Source organism: Peromyscus maniculatus, chromosome 21 (assembly GCF_049852395.1).
Source record: "Peromyscus maniculatus bairdii isolate BWxNUB_F1_BW_parent chromosome 21, HU_Pman_BW_mat_3.1, whole genome shotgun sequence".
Classification (NCBI taxonomy): domain Eukaryota; kingdom Metazoa; phylum Chordata; class Mammalia; order Rodentia; family Cricetidae; genus Peromyscus; species Peromyscus maniculatus.
In genome coordinates this window covers 32793864-32812886 of record NC_134872.1, presented here as the reverse complement: position 1 = coordinate 32812886, position 19023 = coordinate 32793864, and the positions used below count along the sequence as shown (strand labels likewise).

At 47.3% G+C, this 19023-nt stretch overlaps 1 protein-coding gene across 3 annotated transcripts in view; it reads left to right on the top strand.

Annotated features, from left to right (window-relative positions):
- The window catches only part of Nck2 (NCK adaptor protein 2), a 132515-nt gene that overhangs the window by 36105 nt on the left and 77387 nt on the right, over positions 1–19023 (top strand). For 2 of the 3 annotated variants that reach the window (XM_076557331.1, XM_076557330.1), the window contains exon 2: positions 3232–3285. The exons of the other annotated variant lie outside the window; for it this stretch is intronic. The gene's annotated coding sequence lies outside the window, so the exon portion shown is untranslated. The remainder of the gene's footprint in view (positions 1–3231; positions 3286–19023) is intronic. 3 annotated transcript variants of the gene reach the window in all.

Sequence of the window (19023 nt, the reverse complement as noted above, 5' to 3'; positions counted from 1 at the left end):
GGTCAGGTGAAGTATGGATCATCCTTGTCAGAGGGTGACATGCATGGGGTGGTGTGTGCAGGGCTGCTGTAGGCGGTTAAGAGCCCAGTACTTCCTGTTAACAGTGAGGCTGTGATGAATGTGCCTACCTACCCCTAGCCATTTCTGAGTACTGCTTGGAACTTCTAAGCTGGTCTGTATGCTCTATTCCTGTGTGTCCATTGTACATATAAAAGAATGTACGTTACTAATTGTTACTGGTGCTGGTAGATTCTGACCTTGAGTTTAAGTTTTCCAGCTAGGCAAATAGCCAGTTGGTCTTAGTGATTTTCTTTGTCAATGCCCCTGACAGCGCTGGGGTTACAGGTGCATGTGTGACCACACCCACAGATGTGTCCTTACACAAGTGCTGGGATCCTCACTTGGGTCCTCCTCACAATTGTGCAGCAAGCACTCTTGAACTCCTGAGCCATCTTGTAGCTGGAGAGTTTTCTCTCTGGGTCCCGCCAAGCCCCGGCAGTCCGACAGCCCACTTATAAAATAAATACACAGACGCTTATATTATTTAAACTGTTTGACTTTATGGCTGAGGCTCCTAGCTATCTAGTTCTTACATCTTAAATTAACCCATTTCTATAAATCTATACCTTGCCACGTGGCTTGTGGCTTACCGGCATCTTCACATGTTGCTTGTCATGGCAGCGACTGGCAGTGTCTCTCTCCACCTTCCTGTTCTCTCAATTCTCCTCTCTGTTAGTCCTGCCTATACTTTCTGCCTGGCCACTGGCCAGTCAGCGTTTTATTTATTGACCAATCAGAGCAACACATTTGACATATAGACCATCCCACAGCACCATCTCCCATCCTGGATACTGCCTTTAGATTGCTCCTCCCCCCCCTCCCCCATGGCTTGCTCTGCCTGCTTTTGTATACAACATAGGACCACCTGTCCAGGGGCTGTACCTATTTTAGCAGCTTTAATTTTAAAAACCCATAGACATCGGGGTGAGTGAGTGAGCCTTAAAGGATGGTCCATTCTGGAATAAAATTCATCTTGTCAACAGTGAGGAGATCAGGGGGCCTTCAGGGTTTGTGCCCCTCTGCTTCCTGTATCGGAGACTGTGTTTGACGCTCCCTCATGGCTTTGCTGGCTGTCTCTGGCCTTTGGCTTGTAGGTGGAGCATTTCATGTCTGCGCTCCATGTGACCATCCTTCGAAGGACACGTGTCACACTAGACTGGTAGCCCAACCGATGTACTTTGGATGTAATGGAGAGCCATTTATCAAGTCTGTCTGTGCCCATGATGGTCTTCTGTGGCTCACCTGTAGGTTGTTGGTCTGTCTGTAGAATGAATAGCTCATCTTTACTGTGGCAGGTGAAAACCAGAGGGAGATCCTCACTTCAGGATGAGTGCCTGGCCGTTGTGAGGAAAGAGCGGTCTCCAGCTCTTAGGAAAAAAAAAAAATTAGGCAACCTCATGAATCTGTTGCTGTGTCAGCGTAGATAAATTCCTTTACTGAAAATAAACTGTCACGGCAAAAACGCTTTGTCTTGTTTGGCTTATGTGGCATGAGAGTAATTGGCTGACTCTTCTTCACTCACAGCCTTGGTCACGGCGTCCTCGAGACCCGTGGGTTGCAGACGCTTCTGCAGACCTGTTGCTTAGATCCACAACATTATAAGCTGTGTTTGGTCTTTAGCAGGCATTAGGAGTACATGAGCTTGCCCGTGCCTGTAAAGAGCCCAAGATGTACTCCTTACTTAGAGTTTTTGAGAAGAGCAATTACCAACCCGGTGCTTTGATAATTGATGGGTTGAACGCTTAGGGAAAACACACCTTTTCCCAGACTTCTTAGGTGATGTCAGAACTTCCCTGCCTCGGGCCTGGATCAAGTGTGCTTAAGGCATGTTTCGGAGCTAAAGGAGACTGTGGGGCTTGTTTAGTGGTTGTTTGTCCATTTTTAGTTAGTAAGGGTTATGTTTTAATTGCAAAAGTCACCTAGGTCCACACCATTAAACAGATTGTCTCATGCTAGACTGAGGGGCTGACGCTCAGGCTGTTTTCACACTGTTCCCAGTTTCTTTTGCTTCTGTGTCCTCGGCCTGTTTCCTTTCTCCTGCCTTGGCTGGGCTCATCCTTTCTCCCTGAAGGCTTTTCCTGGTCTGTAGCAGACCTCTAGGTAGCACTGGGTGGGCCATGCGCCCCCATTTTCCCCATCTTTGTGTGACCCCATCTATTATGCTGTGACATGAAGAGGGACACTTGCATATTCACCTGCACAGAGTCCTCCTTACACAGTGTTAGCTTCTCTGTGCATTGCCCACTCCCCCTTCCCTCCAGGCCTCCAGTGTTCTTTGGTGGCCAGGCACACTACTGTGGCATGAAGCACATGCAGTTTGCCTGGGATCATCCACAGCTGAACCTCGGCTCCTGTTCTTTTCTACGAGGAGCAGCAGTGTGGCTGTTCCTAATCCTTTGGCCACCACCCCCTTCCTTCTGGACCTGTTTTTCCCCCCTCCCATACTGGGGATTGAACCTAGGACTTTGCATAATGCTAGGCAAGCACTCTACCACTGAGCTACATTCCTGACCTTCTCTTTACCCCTCCCCCCGCCCCCCCTCACAGGGTTTCTCTGTGTAGCTTTGCACCTTTCCTGGATCTCATTCTGTAGACCAGGCTGGTCTCGAACTCACAGAGATCCGCCTGCCTCTGCCTCCCGAGTGCTGGGATTAAAGGCGTGCACCACCACTGCCCGGCTCTCTTTACTTTTTACGTTGAGACAAGGTCTCACTTTGTCAGCCCGAGCACCTGGGTCCTTGTGCCTGAGCCTCTTGAGTAGCTAGCTGGGTTTACAGGGGTGCTTCACCAGACTTGTCTGTCAACCCCTCAGTTTCTTGAGGCTGAGCAGGTAACAACGAAACCAGGGGGTCGATCTGCTTCCCTGCAGAGGGCTCTAAGGTCACAGTGTTAATAATAAAGTCGCAGTGGGACCCTAACCTCACTGCTTTTTTTGTGCCTAGATTCTTGGTAGCAGTAATGATTTTGGGGAGCTGGCCAGTCAGCCAGTGACACACTGTGATTCTCAAGGTTTCAGAGCCACCCTCTTCACAGGCAAGAGGTGACATTTTTTGAGGATTCTTATCAAGGGCCAGTTTGGATAATGAAGTGTCTGGCAAGGGGAACTTGGCATCCCTTAGGGCTAGGCCATTGGTTGACCTGTCCCAACTGTTGCTACTCCTTGCCTTATAGGTGCTGCTGGGCTCGAGACTCTTGGAACAGGAGGGATCACAAGGTCATCTGCGGGTAAGTCTGTTTCCTATGAGACAGAGGGAAGATGTGGGAGCCACTGGGGGTCCATGTGAGAAGTGCCCTGAGGGCCTGTTTGGGGCTCTCAGGAAGGGAAGGAGTAAGCCTGGCTTCTCCTGGCTGTAGGCAAGAAAACCTTGGGCTGTGTAGTCTATAGATGGAAGATATTTGCACATTACAACTGTCTTCAGCTTGGACAGCCTGTTTATTTTGGGCGTCATCTTCTATAGTACAGTAACGGTGGCATTTACATTGTGTTAAATGTAAGTCACTTAAGGATCATTGAAGTGTTGGTGTGGGAGGGCATGGGTGGGCTCTCTGCACACACTGCTGTTTTAAATAAGGAGCCGGAGTCCATGGATTTGGTTACCCTTGGAGTAGAAATGCGTTCCTTGAGTCAGGTCACTCATGGATATGAGGAGGTGGAAGTATTTACCTTTTACGCTTTGTAGGTGGCCCGCCTGTTGACAGCATGTGGGCACCATTTGTCCCTTTTCAGAGTGTGTTTAGCTCAGGACACTGCCTGGGCTGAGCAATATGTGATGTAGGACCTGTGCCCCTCCACTGAAATTGCGATGTTCTCAGGAGTGCATACCTGTGTCTAGCTGGGTAGTTGGGTATGGCTGGCTCTGAGAGTGTGCCATTTAGAGTTTTAGGGAACTACATGGATGTTGGTCTTTATGGGGACTGAACTCATGACCCAGATTGCCCTCCTGGGCAATTCTCACACTTGAGGAAATCTTCACACTCTACCAAGCCCAGTTTCCTCGTTAAGAAAATGGATGAGCGGCTTCGAGGAGGAAACATGTTAAGTGCCATGCTGTGTGTGCCAAGGCCAGCTGCTTTCTCATTTCTTGGGGCTTGGGCTTAGCTGCTAGGGGTTTTATAAATGAAGTCGACACTTGAAACAGAGGGAACGGGGCGAAGTAACCAATGCTATTTCAAAAGTCGACTGAGATGCTGTCGTCACGTGCTAGATTGGCGGACTTAGGGAGAAGAGAAGCCAAGATCCGGGGGATAGGAAGCAGAGCTGGCGGAACTGGTGTGCCAGTTTGTCCCTGTGAGATGTCACTGCTGCATGGATGTCGGTTGTGAGAAAGGCAAAGGCAGAGATAGGTGTGAAGTGATGCCCGCGTTCTGGCCTTTGTTTTTGAGCTCAAAACAAAGAGCATTCTTGGTGTGTGTGTGGGGGGGGGGCAGGGGTGGTGGGGTGGCGGTAAGGGTTGAGTTCATGAAGAGCATACTTGGGGTGTGTGGAGGGGGATAAGGGTTGAGTTCACCAAGAGCATACTTGGGGCGTGTGGAGGGGGATAAGGGTTGAGTTCACCAAGAGCATACTTGGGGTGTGTGTGTGGGGTGGTGGTGGTGGTAAGGGTTGAGCTCATGAAGAGCATACTTGGTGTGTATGTGGGGCGGGGTAAGGGGCTCCAGGGGTGGCTCTTCCAGTTTTGATGTGGGTCTTAGGGATTGAAACTCAAGTCTTCAAGCTTGTGCAGTGATTGCTTTTATCCACTGAATCATCTCCCCAGCCCCTAACATACTTACTTAGAGCAAAAGTAGCGGGGGCCGTGCTTGGCTGAGTTAGCTCCTCGGCCACGGGGCATCCCCTGGTGGGGTGGACATGTACACCGGAGTCTATGCTGATGTGTGTAGTGGTTCCCACAGTTGGTGCAGTAGCTGGTGGGACAGCCCATTACCGGTGAACAATGGTGACTTTGATTCAGCTTGCTCCTTGGAGGATTGTCAAATGTGCTGGCATGAGGAAGCCTAATAAATGCGCTGGGTAATAAATAGCCCCGCATACATGTGTTCAGATTAGCCGTCGCTCCCTCCACGCCCATGGAAAGGGCTGCAAATTAAGGCCTCATGTGTTTTGAGAGCCAACGAGCAGGGTAGCAGCCTGTTCCAGCTAAGCTCATCTTTGATGTCCTGTGACTAAGAGGGAATTCACATGTGGAACCCTCCAGGAAGTGGAGCTTTTGCTCCTCCCCCTGAATATTAATGACTTGCAACAGAAATGTAGATAATTGGAAGTTTGCAGGACAGCAGAGCACCGTTGCCTGCAGCATCCAGAGAACAGTAGTTTGGGTCACTCTGTTACTGTCATCTGAGCCTTATGCTAGCTTGGGGACAGTTTCCTTCTGTGACCTGTGGTTATGCTAGCTTGGGGACAGTTTCCTTCTGTGACCTGTGGCATGCTGCTTATACTCTGAAACTCAGTGCATGGTGTTTGACAGTGATGGAATTCATGTTCAGTCACAAAAGCCTTGACTGCATTAGTTTTCTTTCCTTTTCTTTTTTGAAACAGGGTTTCTCCATGTAGTTTTGGTGCCTGTCCTGGATCTCCCTCTGTGGACCAGGCTGGCCTCCAACTCACAGAGATCCGCCTGGCTCTGCCTCCCGGTTGCTGGGATTAAAGGCGTGCGCCACCACTGCCCGGCGACTGCATTAATTTTAATAGAAAATTGATATCCTGGGTCCTGTGACAGTGGTATTCCCAAGAGCAGGGCTTTCAACCTGTTGAGTGCATGTGCCTCGGTGAGCCAGGAGCTACGTGTGTGTACCTCTCAGTTTGAGGCAGCCTCTCCAGGTTAATTCTGTTAGTGCTGGTTTTGTGTAAGGAAGGGGGCATGCTCCATTCCAGGATCATTGCGTTCCCACTGGGTGCTCAGAGCACAGCAAGGAATGCCAGACACACCGCGCTTCCCCAGGACCACCGGAAAGGGTTAAGGAGTATGCAGCTTCGACTGGTTTTCAGGTCTTTAGCATGTAGGTGAGCGTCTATGTACTTTGTATCATTCTCGTATACCCTGACAATCACTATCATTTAAGTCACACATGTCTGTAGATCTGACAGCTCTGAGTGCTTCCCACAACAGTGTCTCATTTAGGCTGGTGGAATTGTAAATGAATGGCAAGAAGTTTGCCCCGGGAGGAGGGACAGTGTGTCTCTCTGTTGTTCAGCTGCTGTTTCAGGTCCTGAGTGTTTGCAGGTCACTGGTGTTGTTGATGTTTCCCATTCCATTCTGTACAATAATGTACAGAAGTTGTGTAACTTAAAATGCGGCCCCAGGATGCATGGTTGAGGCAAGGAGCATATGGATGCTGCCAATGCCTAAGGATGTCGTCTGAAGCAGGAAGTCATTTGTATGTGGTGTTGCTTGGCTCCTGCGGTGGCCGTAGTCTTCAAGTCCACTTAGAAAATCCTTATTGGGAGATCTTCTTCCTTGTGAAGTCTGTGGACACAGGAGAAAGTAGTCCTGGTATTTGTCATGTGGAAAGATGTGAATGAAGTCACTGCTATTCAAACGGACAGAGTGGAAACTGACATCCAAAGCCTCATTCAGAAGGTAGCCAAGGGAAAAATCATATTTACAAGCTTCCCTGTGAGTTCTCAGAAGCCAGGTGTGACCACAGGCTGGGCTGTTCCTCATGCACAGAGCCGGGAGGCTCCTTCTCTAGTGAGCGGAATCCATGTTACCCATGTCCGCTCAGGTGCTTGGGTCTGCTCTGCTGTGTGAGTCCTGTGGTACTCCACATGCGGTCATGTTGGCTTTTGTTCTTTGTAAGCCTGGGAGAGCTCGATTGCACACAGATGCCATTCTAGGGCTTAGCTGGAGCCTGGGTGCATAATTCTTAGTAAGTGCTCTGTCTTTTTTTATTTATCTGTTTTTATCTGGTGTGCTGAAGCTAATAAATATTACAGCTAGAGTGGTGCAATATTTTTGGTTCAGGGGATTCTCTGGGGAGACACAAATTCTTAAACTGAGCCATCCTTATTCCTCTTGCATTTAAATGCCTATTGGCATATATACATATACATACACATACATATATATGTATATGTATATACATACATTTGAGACCTGCAAATGTGTGTGTGTGTCTGTGTCCACTCATGCCTGTTCGTCTATTTCTCATTTGTCTTCGGCCTTACTGGCTTCTTTCCCATGTGCCCTCCACTGTATTTCTCTCTACTGGTTAGTTCATTCATTCCTCCCACCAGCCTTTTACTGATTCTCTGCTGTTTAGGGCACTGGAATTGGTGCTGCAGACAGGACAGTCAGTTGTGAATAGCCTTAGCACCCAGTGCAAAGGATGCCATGCATGTGCAAACAGTTCCTATAAGTCTGGGGCCACTTGTTTGAGTCCACACAGTGCCCAAGCACTAGCCGCCACATGTGGGCAGTCTTCTAAGCACAGACCCGTTCCATTGGCCCCGGGCACAGCCAATACAGGCTATGCCAGCAGGAGAGGCGTCTCTTGGAGCCTTAGCCTCAGCCTTGGAGTTGGCCTCGGTCTACTCTTGGGTCTGTGTGTGTTCCTCCTTATACGTGAGGCACCAAGCCAGCCCTTAGCTGAGAGCCTTGTCCGCCCATTCAGGCACAGAAGGGAAGGCCAACCGCAGAGCATGGGAACTTGATAGGTAATCCTTTGGTAAAATGCTCAGGGGTATCAGTTCGGAGAGGCTTGCCCGTATTCCATCTCTGCCTGTGGTGGCTGTGACTTGCTTTGCCCTCCTGTGTGGGTGCAGAGCGTCTCTACCATTGTCATGTTCCTGGTCTCGCTTTTGTGGACATGGCTTCCCTCCCACGATGCTCCTAAACCCTCCCCCCACCCCACCCCACCCCCACCCCCGCAACCAACGCCACCTCATGGCCTGGCTGCCTCTGACCATTTGCATCTCCATGCTCCCGAGGTGCCTGTTCTTGAGTGCATCTTACGTCTCTGCCATCTGTTGCTCAGTCCCTCTTCTCTGTGGGGATGGCCAGTGCAATCCTGTAAGATCGTGACATGTTGGTGCATGAGCAGCCGTGATAGCTCAGTGTCCTCCAGAGACCCTTTTGGTGGGAAGGTGTATCCCTTGTTTGAACCCTTCCCTGTTCCTGCTCTAGACCAGTGCCACAGGGGCACGAGGCAGTGCGTTGCTGCTCTCGGCACACAGCCCTGAGTCACTTGGCTCTCCCTCCCAAAGATTCGGATGATTTTTTTCCCTTGTCACACACACTGAAAAAACTTTAGCCCTCCACAGTGTAAGAACCCAGTTCTGTCGAGCTTGCATTTGGAGCCTTGGCTCAATAATGCAGTGGACCAAAATGTTAGTCAAAATGCATATGGTGGAACTGAGTGATTGTATTTGGAGATGGGGGCCTTTAGAGTTAAATACAAGTGGGGCCCAGATCCTGAGGTTACAACCTTTCAGAAGTCATGTTAACTAGGCATGGTGGTACACGCCCGTGGTCCTGGCACTTGTGGGGGCAAAGGCAAGTGGATTTCTGAGCTCTAGGCTAGTTCGAGCTCCACAGTGAGAACCTGTCTCAATCGAAATAAAACAGAGCGGAGTGGTGGTCTTTGTCTCTCTACCACTGAGGACATGGAAAAGGCCTGAGCCAGGGTGAGAACCAGCACCAGGAGCTGCCTGCAGCCCAACCCTGGACTGGCAGACTACAAACCTGAGCTGTGGAAACTGTTGTGTAAGGCCCCAGTCCATCACTTGTTCTAGCAACCTTAGCTGACATTGAGCCCCTCTTGGTGCTTTGTGGTGACAATGCCATCTTAGGAGGCGCTGGGGCACTGGTAACTCACCCACAAAGGTGTCCCTGTTGGCTAGACTTTTTCATGCCAGGGAAAAAAAACCTGCCCTCTTTCCTTGATGCTACTGAGGGGGTTGGGTGGGAAGGCTAAGACTGTTGTTTTTTTGATGTAATTTTGATTTGTTGTTTATGTTGTAAGGTGAACTCATTCTAAGAGAATCACACACGCAGACCCCTGATGTGCTTGCTATTCCTGGGCCTGTTTGGGGGACCAAACGGACCTGGGATTTTCTGTTGCTTATCTGCTCTCCTCTTCCCTGGCCTTCATCTCCTGTGAGGCTGTGACATGACATGGTGAGGATGCCCCCTTGTCTGAGGCCAGCCTCTCTGCTGGGATGCAAAAATGATGACCTGGGCTTTGAAAGTTTTGAAAGGTCTGCTTCCTTTCCCTTGTTCGTCTGAATTACTGGGAAGGATAGGAGTGAGAGGTTGGGGGGAAGGAGGCCAACTCTGCCTAAATGTGTTTCTTTTAATCAGTTAGGTAAATCGAAAACAAACGCTGGAAAACTAGGCACTATAGCTGTCATCGGCTTAAAGGATATCCTCCTCCGTCCCCTGACCTTAAACTAACTTCCCTATAAAACGCTCTTTGGTGGGATAAAGCCATTGTACAAAGGAAGGCCAGAGGCTGTGGAAGGGGAGTGTTTCAGCTTCATCCTGTCAATCACAGTTGAAGTGATGATTCTTCAGCCTTTTCTCTGGGCTGCTTCTCTCCTCTAGATTGTATAAGGTGCTCTTTGATTTATGGTGTTGCATCTCAGGAAACCCCATCCTAAATTGAAATTGAGAGAATATGTAAGTTGAAAATGCATTTAACACACTTGCCTTAGCAGATATCCTAGCCTGGATTACCTTAAATGCCCTGGTAACTCTTGCTGCAGCACACAGTTGAGCAGACTCATCTGACAGAAAACTAGTTTTATTGTGGTGAACAGCCCATGGAATTTATTAACTCTCATGTCGGAAATAATGCCGACAATAGCAGTGTGCTAGTTCAGGGCTTTCCCCAGGTTACGGGCACCGCCCATCCTCCTCAGAGAGGCTCCCATGGCATGTTGCTAGCCTAGGGAGAGAACCAGATTTGAAGGGTGGTTTCTACTCAGCGCATATTGCTTTTCTTACAGGAGTTGTTAGGTCACAGCCTGGACCCTGTCAGCCCTAAGGAGCAAGGGTCAAACACCAACCATCCTCAGTAGGCCAGTTGGCCAGATAAGAAGCAGTGAAAAGCAGCGGGAGTGTTAGTCAGTGTGGCCACATTAGGAAGAGAATCACATAGAGATAGAGCGATCTCCAAGTCCATCTTCAGGGCCTGACACAAACAGGTTAAGGTAGGAATAGACATCCAGAGCTATGTGTAGCTGAGCAATTTTCGTCAAGGTGTGGGTCTGCCCATTGTCGCCAGGGCTCCTGGTGTGTCTTAGAAAGTTTACAGAACCTCCTGGAACAGGAGCTCTCTCCTGGCTAGTTGGCACTACGCTTCAGCCCTTACTTCTCCCCTACTGTGAGACTCCTGGAGAAATTCCAATTCCTTGGGATCTATTGTCCCAGTAGTTGATAGCCAAGTGTCTCTCTTCAGGGTATCTTCCCTCCTGTGAGTACTACCACACTTTCACCTCGTCCTAAGGTCAAAAGTCATTAAGTTGAGCCAGTGTGGAATTGGAATTGTCTGTGCTGGTCATCATCACAGGGGCAGATTTTCCTGAGTTTACTCTCTATCCTATCCAACCCCTTCTGACAAGTAGTGTAAGCAATAGAGATTCTTCATATTCCCACATGATGTTTGTTACAGCTACTGGATCCTGCCATTGGCCTGTAGAATTTATTGGTCTTCCTCAAAGTGCATTCTCCTGGTTTTTTTTTCTATTTTATTGTTTCTTTCAATGCTATTTATTCATGAAATGCATCCTTTTTCTAGTTTTCATTCCTTTTCTTCAAAGTAACTTGGTCACTGGGTACTGTAATTCACTGCCCCATGCTCTAAATTGAAAGCTATCTGTCCTGATTCTGTTGTTTATGACAAGATTATCGTAGACAGGAAAGTAAATCTCTTATTTGCTGGTCCGAGTGCTTGTATGTTTATCCCAGTTACAGCCATCGTTTCAGAATTCTAAATGGATACAGACAGACCCTTCGTTATTATTTAGAATATGTTATGACTGAATGTATTAGTACACACTTCTGCCCTTCCTCCCCAGCGCATACAGGTTGCTTCAGATACTGAGCTCGGTCTATCTACCTGTCTGAGCTGAGTAAGAAAGACTCCGGCTCCAGCTCCCCTTCCCTCTAGGCAGCGAGAGGCCAGGTGTCTCACAAACAGTCATACAAAAAGGAATGCACGTTTTGTTTGGATCCCAGATAAGGGAGTTCATTTCAGTTAAGAAAGTGTTTCCTGAGTCTTAATGATGCCAGTGATTCTCTTGCTAGATAAAATCCTAACGGGCACTAAAATGTGGTGAGAGGCAGCTGGCGAGGCATGCGTTACTGGTCTCGATCTGCCCATCAGGACCCACCTTGTAGTTAGGGATTCTCAAAGTTGGTTTTCTCCAGATCAAGCATTCCTTTATTTATAGTTTTCTTTTCAAATAAAAACCATTTATTTATTTATTTGTGTGTGTATGTCCATGTGCCATGGTGTAATGTACATATTGTTAGGATCCTGCTCTTACCCTTCCGGGTCTATTGTCTTACATCATCAGGGGGCATGGGCAACTGCGTCCCCACCTTAAAAAGCCTGACATGGACCCCCACCCTCTCCTCCTGTTTCCTCTCTGCTGTCTGCTCTGCCCCACTTCCCTCCCCCGCCAGCCCTGGCTTCCCCCTCCTATCCCCTCTTCTTTCTGATAAAGCCCATTCTAACTCTGGTAGCCATGGCCCGTGACTTTTCCGCCGACCAACCAGCGCCGTTCATCCTTTCACATGTAACAGTCCGAGGAGAGCTTGCAGCTGTCAGTTCTCTCCCTACACTGTCTAGGTTTCAGGGTTCCTCTGGTTGTCAGGCCTGGCACCACCTCACCAGCCCAAGCAGAAGGTCTTTTAAAGACACCAGCTGCTAATCACCCACTCCCATCTAGTTTCGGGAGTGGTTCCTAGTAATTTGCATTTCTGAAAAATGCCCCCAGGTGATGAGGAAGTCAGAGCACTGCTCTCCCTTTAGACACAGAAGTGCAGAGTGGATAGGCACAGCCCTTCACGAAATTCTCCCAGTGAGCCTGGAACCAATCCTTCACCTTGGAGGAGGGAGATGGGAATGAGCGTATAACAGTAATGGATTCCTGTATTGTCTGCTAGGCAGAGGAATCCACTTCTCTTCTAACATCTTGATTCTGACTGCCTCCCCTGTATAGAACGCTGTTTCCTGTGTGCAGGGCAGGAAGGGCTAGAAGTTGATTTATAAACCCAGAATACAGCAAACCATTCTCCTTCCTCAAAGCCCATTTAGACCTGAGCGTGTGGGTGTGTGACGGCACACCACTAAGGAACTGTTCTTGAGAGTGAGAGACCTCGGAACACTCAGCCCTAAGCCCTAAATGTCTGTCTCCTTCAAATCTCTACCATCAGGGCTCAGGGAACCCTGTGGAAGAGGAGACAGAAAGAGTGTAAGAGCCAGAGGAGATGGAGGGCAGCAAGGCCCCCTAAATCAACAGGATCGTTGCACATACGAACTCACATACGAACTCACAGAAACTGAGGCAGCATGCATAGGGCCCGCGTGGGTCTGTTCCAGATGGGGTCTTAGAGCTGGAAGGAGAAGACCTCCATCCCCAACCAGAAACTATCTCCAATTGATGGCCGCTTGAAAGAAAATTTAGTTTTCTCCAAGGAGTCTCCCTGGGGAAACAAATTACTCTTTTAGGGTAAGGTTCATGCCCAGCAGTAGACAGCCAATAAAAAGTGATATGAACTCAGTGGCATGTTTGAAGGTTTCTTGTCTCATGATGTAGCATTGTGGGTTTTTTTAAATTTTATCTTACTTTTAAACTTTATATATGTACATATATATATGTATATATATATATAATATTTATCTTTTAACCCGACAGGGTCTTTGCATATATATTATGGCATCTAGTTTAGTGTTTTTATGGTATTGAGTGTGCAAATGAATGTGAGTGGGTCTCTATTTTTGTTTCTTGTGCCTTTGGGTGGGGGGCTCTTTTTCTTCTGTTGGTGTATTTTGTTCTGTTCTGATGTGTTAGTTTTTGTTCTATCTTATTTTAATTATGTGTCCCATAGACCAGTGGTTCTCAACTTTCCTATTGCTGTGACCCTTTAATACAGTTCCTCATGTTGTAGTGACCCCAACCATAAAATTATTTTCATTGCTACTTCATAACTGTAATATTGCTACTGTTATAAATTATAATGTTTTGTGACAGTCTTAGGAGACCCCTGTGAAAAGATCATTTGCTCCCCCCTTTAGGGGTCGTGACCCACAGGTTGAGAACAGCTGCTTTAGAGGCCTGTTTGCTAATGGTAGACACAAAGCAGGTGGATCCAGGTGGGAGGGGAGGTGGGGAGGAACTAGAAGGAGTAGAGGGAGGGGAAACTGTACTCGAGATATATCAAATGAGGGGGAAAATCTATTTTCAATAAAAGGAAAAGAAAAAGAATTTAGGCAGTGAAGCCAGAGAGAGAGAGAGAGGCAGGGGGGGGGGGAGGAAGAAAGAACTAAAGAAAAAGAAAGCGTCCTTGTTGTTAGAGTTTGTTGATGGCTCACACTGACGGACCCACTCTGGACTTCCTGCGGTTTGTGTAATGGCTCTCCATCTATTTTTAGTTCATCTTGCATGACTGACTCAGAGCAGGGGCTGCTGAGTATCACATACTCAGTGTCACAGGCTGGCAGGTGGCTAGGCCTGGGCACAGTGAAAGGTGGGGTGCGTGTGTGTGTGTGTGTGTGTGTGTGTGTGTGTGAGAGAGAGAGAGAGAGAGAGAGAGAGAGAGAGAGAGAGAGAGAGCGAGCACCTACTGCCCTCCAGGAGGAGTCACAACCAGAGTCCCCATTTCCCTGGTTCTCTGAGAAGTATGACAGGCTGTGCTCTCTACCTGGCCCGAGCAGTCCATGGGACACACGAATGCACCCTCGCCCGTCTTTATCTCGGGGAGAGCTGTTGGAACTCCCATGCTCTGGCCTCCATTCTCAGCACATCCAGAGAGAACTAGGCGGAGGTGGAGTTCATGGTTGCGGGGCTCTGCCTCCTACTTGAAGGCTGCCAGTCGGGTGTCTTTGCCTCCAGGGGATGCACAGGAGAAACACTTGACTGGAATTGTGTCAGAAGATGTATCTAGTCAGCTTCCCCCCCTCCCCACCCCCCCTATTGCTGGCCATTCGTGCCTATGGCCAAAGGACTTAATTAAAAAAGCTACCACGATTCAGTCTCCCGTTCCATCAGCCCTAGATAGAAACCTCTTGGGCCATGCTCTTGGCTTTTGAACTTGGTAAGAATTGGACAGTAACAGTCTGTGGTACTTGAGGGTTTTTCTAGCCACAGCTCAGGAAACTTCGGGACTCTGGAAATACCACTGGGTAGTGTAAGTGGAAGAGCCGTCAGTGTATGGGGAGCCACCCCGACTCTGGAGTGGCCCGGGCTCCATCCATTCCGTGCCTTCATCTTCTCATCTGTTAAATGAAGGCCTTGGAGCCAAAGCTCTCTAATCCTTCCCTCCAGGATTCAAATTCCAGTTCTTTCGGATGGAATTCACATCTCCTCCAGAGAAGCCTAAGGGAATGGTGTCAGTTCCAGCCGCACGGAAACGGGTCATTTTTCTACCATGTCACCTCCTACCTCTTTTTACTTACTTGGGAGAATGCTTGTCGGGTGAGAGGGAAGGTTCTGGTAGCTTCCGGCTGCTCTTTGGGGCAGGCAGGAGCACGGGGTAGGTAGTGCTTCACAGCCATCCAGAGAATGCCCCTGTTGCCGCACAGCTGCCCGGCTGCACAGCTGGTGTGATCCTGTGGCATCTGCTTGCTTACTGAAGTCCTTGGGCTGTTCTTCCTATTTCTGTACTCCTGCACACAGCAGCCTGTTGTGTGTTCATACAGTGCTGCTCTGAGGTGCTTCCTCAGACGACCTTCTCTACAGTAAGGGGCTTTCTGGTTGACCTGTCATCATACAACTGATGGGAATAACCCAGCGCTGATGACGGGGTTTAATTTTTCCACCCCCTAACTCAGGCAAAATGGTGGCACCGTTCTCCTTACGACTTTTGAATTGTGGGTGGTGGTTGGTCCTTGTAAAACATGACTGGATTGTTATTGATTGTGTGCTTTGCTAGGACATGAATTGATTGTTTATCAGCTGTACCTACCATCAGAATACATTCTCAAGTATAGCGGGAACTCATTATTCTATAGTGAGGGGAGTTTAGATTGCCAAGGCCTTGAAAAGCCTTAATGTCTTTGTCCTAGCAAACTGACTCTAAAAAGCCAGCTAAAGGACCAGTGTGCTGTGGCTCTACACATACTCACCTGAGATGCTTCCTGGTGTCTTCCCAGGCCCAGTCACACTTTATGCCTTGACAACTGGAGGTGGGTGAGATTTTTTGGAAGCTCTAGCTTCTCATTTTAGCCTCACCGTGAGCTGTGACTCTGCTCTGGATAGGGTTTTGTTCTGCTGGTCTTCAGGTGGAATAAGTGTTTACAGCCCAGTGGTTTTTAAAAGCCCCTTAGGCTGTCACCGTGTGTGGTGGCTTTAACTCATGGTTTCTTGTTTATCAGTGTCATATCTAGTGTTTGGTTTTAAGGCTGAATCATAGAATAAATCTCCTAGTATCAGCCGTCACCAACTGTGGTCTGTCTTGTTTAGTTTTCCTTCTTTCTTAATTTTGTTTCTTATATTAAGCCCACATGTAATTTTTAAAGGGAATTCAGATGCCAATTCATGACATCTGTAAATATTATGGTATTTCAGTACCAATTTCTTAAAACCACCAGATACACAGTATTCAAATTTTCTCAACTGTGTACAAAGAAGTTTATGTATGTATAGTTCAAAGATGCAAATAGAGTCCATTAATTTCTATGGGACAACCCACAAATCAGTGGGTTCAGTACCATTTTTTTTTTCTTGCATTGCCAATTGATTTATTTTGAGAAACTTATTCTTTGGCTTTAGCATAGGCTAGCATTTGCTGACTGGATCTTCCTAGAAACATTCAGCCAGATCTAGAGCCAATGTGGTTTTCTGTCAAGACTATTTCTACCATTGTGTGAGAAGGTGTGTGTGTATGTGTGTGCGCGCGCGTGTGCACACACCAGGAAGTGGCTCCTGTGGATAGCCTGGGTGACAGGGCACCCCCATTCATAAGTTCAGGGGGATTGCATCAATGGCCGATCTATTCCTTTCACATTTGCTAAGAAGATTTGGAGGACACTGAAATACAGGTGCCCAGAGAAGTATCCTGCTCAGCATAGGCTTTCCAGAATCTCTGACACCTGAAACATGTCTGCTTTTCAGAGGGCATTCTCCCAGAATCAGAATTCTTTGCCTAACTCTTTTGACTTTAGGGTAGTATAAAAGTGATGCACAGTCAGGGGAAACTGTACTTTGATTATTGAGTATGCATCCCTCTGTGACTCCTCGTGGGCACCCTTGCGTGCAGGGCCCCCTTGCATGCAGCGTGCCAAGGCCCTCTGGGCAGGGTGTGCTGTGGTGGGCGTGGTCATTACATCTTAACTGGAAGTATATTTATTTTACAGTGGACTTATTTGCAGTGTAACCTCACAAATCAGAAAGCGTTAGAAAGTATGAACTCATGGTGTGAGATGGTTCTGAAGTCTTTTCATCCACTGCAGCTGACCTCCTTAAGAGTGCCCCAGCTCGGGCCAGTGAGAGCTGCAAGGTGTTTGTGCTGTTGCCTGTCACAGCTCTAAAGTTACCTTAGTAGCAGGAGGCCTGCAGCTGGAGCCCACCTGAGTCAGAGGCTGCCGTTCTGTAAAGGGCAATGGTATTGTGGATTTATAAAATAGAATTTGGGGATCACATTGGGAGTTGAGGATGCCTGTTGCTCCTGCTTGGCCCTTGTGCCTAGGCCTTTTCAGCAGACAAAGGATTTAAAAAAAAAAAAAAAGGTTGCTTGTTTTGAAATGTACTATAAATTTACTTGACATTTTAAATTCAAAATTACAGTTATAAAGTCTTGGTTTTACATTTGTATGTGCTTTTCCCTGAAAATAATAACTAGGTATGTTTATGTAATTACTTCTTAGCTTGATAATTTTATGTGTACATCATACATATGAATGTTTCAAGTAGCTATCAGTGTTATTGTTAACAAGGGAGTACCAAAGAGAATGATCCTTCTGTGTTGATGCTACCAGCTCAACATATAATTTAGTTATTTCATTCTATGTTTTTAGACACGCAGAAGCTAATACCCAGTCATAATGATGTTAACTGTGTGGTTCCAAAGCCAAGCAAGGTGTTTTCAGAGGAGTGTCATGTCCTGTTACAGGCAACCCTCTCTAGCTGTGGGATCTGCATCTGTGGATCAAACCAACTTTGCATGGAAAATGTTGATTTTCTGCTGACATGTATGCATTTGGGCATATGATGATTGACCTGTAATCAGTCAAGATTTTCTTGTCCTCTAGGCATTGCATTTAACAACTATTCTCATAGCAACTGTATTTATATTAGCTCTAATCTGGAGAGAATTTAAAGTAGTATCTAGGAAGGTGGGCATAGGCGCATCCATAGCTTTTCATAAAGGAGCTGAGCAGCCCTGTCCCCTCTCCCATTAGCAACGCCATGGTGGTGGGTTTGTTGAAACTGTTGAACCTGCATGGACATGCCTTATCAAACCAGGGCTCATAGTCTATTTTGACACTCACTTTTGGTGGTACATTTCCTGGATTTGGACAAATGGATGGTAATTTGTTTTCTAGTGTAAGCAATTGCTTACACTAAAAAAAATATAATATATATATGTATATATATATATTACAGTTTTAGTATTTCCTATTTTAAAAAAAATAAGCAATGATACCTTTTGTATACCTTGTCCAAGCTAGAGTCTCAAGACTTGCTCCTAACTCTGTCATATTGTAATTGAGTTAATCCTGACATTGAGCCGCTGAATGTACCATTTATTCAGTTATTTTAGAAAGGATAATTACAGCGATGTCTGTCTAAATACTTGAATCATATGCCAAGATAGTTAGAAAATACATGAATATCCCTGTCTGCTTATTTCTGTTTCTGTAATTTACATGTCATCTGGTTCAGTGGTTCCCACTGGGATGATTTTAACACCCAAGGGATATTTGGCAACACCCAAGGACATTTTTTGATTGCTCCAACTCCAAGAAGAGTGGAGGTTTCTTTTAAGTATCCCCACGATGCTGGGGACAGTCCCCAACAAAGCACTGCCTGTTCCCAAATGACCATGTGCCGAGGCTGAGAAAAGCTGTCAGAATCAACCAGACATTTGAAGGCTTGTGTTCCTCCCCCCAGACGCACCCCTAACCCCCATTCACTTCCTGTCTTCCTTCCTCTTCCACTTTGCTGCTTTTTCAGCAAAACCAGACGTTTACAGCTGGCACTTTAGGAAGACACTGGCCATTTAAGATGAAAAGTCACAAGGATGTTAACGGTGCATTCTTTACCCGCGTCATAGAGGAAAACCAATTAGCACATGATGTGTGTTGCTGGTTTCTCCTGGGATAAGTCCTGTATGCAGCCGGGTGGTTTGGGAAAGTTACTTTTATCACAGGCCTCAGGGAAGCAGGCTGAGTTAGGTGCACACACCACCAGTTGAGAGAGGCCCATTATCTCATACATTATAGATAGGTTCTGTGACTTTAGGGCTGATTTCGAGATATTCTCCTCTGGAAGGTACATCATTCAAAGTCACATATAAGTACAGGTGATTGGGGGAGGGAAGGCTTTTGAGTACCTGGAGAACTCTGGGTTAATGCATGCATTCCCTTTCTCTCTGTCTGTTTCCTGTTGCCTGGTTTTACTATCTCATGAAACACTACCAAGCCACGTACAGGATTACGGACCCATGAGGCTGATGTTGGTCGCCACTGTTGAATGCCTCTACTCAGTTTCGTTTAAATGGAGTCAGTAATTTAACCACAGATATAAGCAAGGATACATGGCAGGAGGTGTTCCTTTTCCTTGTGGGAGGTCCGCTC